Source organism: Triticum dicoccoides, chromosome 5B (assembly GCF_002162155.2).
Source record: "Triticum dicoccoides isolate Atlit2015 ecotype Zavitan chromosome 5B, WEW_v2.0, whole genome shotgun sequence".
Taxonomy (NCBI): Eukaryota; Viridiplantae; Streptophyta; class Magnoliopsida; order Poales; family Poaceae; genus Triticum; species Triticum dicoccoides.
The window spans coordinates 582,110,173-582,112,336 of NC_041389.1; positions in this window are offsets into that span (position 1 = coordinate 582,110,173).

The following is a 2,164-nucleotide window of genomic DNA, read 5'->3' on the forward strand; positions in this document are numbered from 1 at the left end:
ACCACCACCACCACCACCTCACACACACACACTCAAGTTGGCTATGAGGAGTCGAGAAGTGCATCTCTGAACGCAGCGGCAGCTGCACGCAGGGCATCGACGGCGCGCGTGCCGTCGCGATTCGGATCAGTTAAGCGTGCTAGTTAGAGTATAGCCGGACGTTGGAAAGCAAACTGAAACGTATATGCGTATTCAAAGGACCAAACCTGACACCACAATTTGACACAAGCAGAAGCAGGGCACGCGCGCAGACGAGAGGAGCATGTACCCGCACAACCCAATTACGCTTCGTTGGCAGGAGTGTTTTCAGTTAATGCATGTCGTATAGCAACGCAGCAGCCTTAGCTAGGAAAGCAAACATTTTGATGTTTTTTATTAGTCGCGGTAATCACATGGTTCATTCATGAACACCAAAAATATCACTACTTTTATTCCAAATGAAACGCTTAATACATTATCAACTTATTATATAATATAAAAAACTCACAAGCGATCTCCAACACTATACGTACAACATAACCAAACTAGCATGACGTACTTTTTTACAGTATTTTTGCTAGGCCACGAACGCCCACGCTGCACATTTCGTCCATGCCCAGAGCGAGCTCACGGGCAACGTATACGTCGTACACACCAGAGGACGCGTCCCCTGCATGCGTGCATGGTGCTGCCACCTTCATGGTTCGTCTCTGGGACAGACCGGAACCTGGCGTCCGTTTCTACAAGTGCCCGAACCAAGGATTTAGTCTGATTTTTGTACGCCCATACATCAGATGAACTAGTTTTTGTTGCTGCTTTTGTGTTCATTCAGCTTGAAAACTGGGGCAGGACAGAGGGCTGTGTGTATTTTGCTGGAGCCGGGCCGCCGTGACGTGAAGACTGCACGTCGCAGCGGAAGCACCGGTTGTTGTTCTTGTGGTTCCGCAAGACATGCGCCCGAGCTGTGCCCCCCACATGACATGCGCCCGAGTTGTACTCCTGGTCAAATCGCCGGGCCCGCGCGCCAAAAAGACAATGCCCACACTACATGGTTTGTCCATTTTTGGGCGTCAGATCTGTACCCGGGCCGAGCCCATCAGGGGCGACTTGAGCGTTGTATTTGCTTGTATCGAGTCAGTATGTCCGCTTTACTGATTTTGACGTTTTCTTTTGCACGGATCCCCTCGCGCAGCACGACCGTCGATGCGCTGCGTGCATCTGCCGCTGCGTGCAGGACGGCCGCTCTCATGAGGAGTCCGAATTATAGATGCTCTTAGTTATGGCTAAAATACCAGTAAACTTTAGTTTGACATCATCCGAACATATCAATAATTACATCAATCAAGCATGGACCTCACAATTTGTGTATAGGATATCTTTTTCCACCCATTTTCTTCATAATAAAAGTCACGTAAATACCGACAAAACTAAAAAGATAATAAACCTTAGCTTTTTCCCAAAAGACCATCAGCTAATAAAAAAAGTCAAGGCTGAAGATTTCTCTGAGCATGACGCCAACGCCCGTCACCTGCCTTTGGCACCATCACAGGTAACCATCAAAAGAAATAGTGATAGATCCTGCACGATCCGTACACGCGTGAATCCTTTCGGCGGCCCCCTCACCACCAACGACCGGGAGGCTGTCGGCGAAGGGGAGCCGCCGGAGGACGTGCAGGAAGATGTTCCCCTCGAAAGCCTAGCCGCCGCGACAGGATTAGGGTCTCGGGAAAAAGAATTCCACCCACCCATTGGTTTGAGGTAGCGGCTCTTTTTTTCGTTGGAATATGGGGTTCTTTATTATTCAACAAAAGCACACCTTGCACAGTCCGCCATGAGGCTACTAACCAGGAAGGGAGGTACATCATTGGTCCATGCCTCGGTCCGAACAAGCTCGCTTAACGCAAAGATGAGCAGGCAAATTAGACAGTCTAGAAGTATGTTGAATAATAAAAGAACTAAAACTAGCAGATAAATCTCCAATATCCAAAAGAATCGGTGCCACAACCGAGCGAGAGTTGTGGCGAGTGTTCCAAAGGTCCAAAACCTCCTTGCAATCCATCTCCATCACGACCTTGTTCAGACCTCGAAGCTTAGCATAGCGAACTCCATCACGCAAAGAAAGCGCTTCGGCAATCAGAGGATGTGTAACTCCATCGTGCGGCTTACACCATGCTCCTAAGAAGCC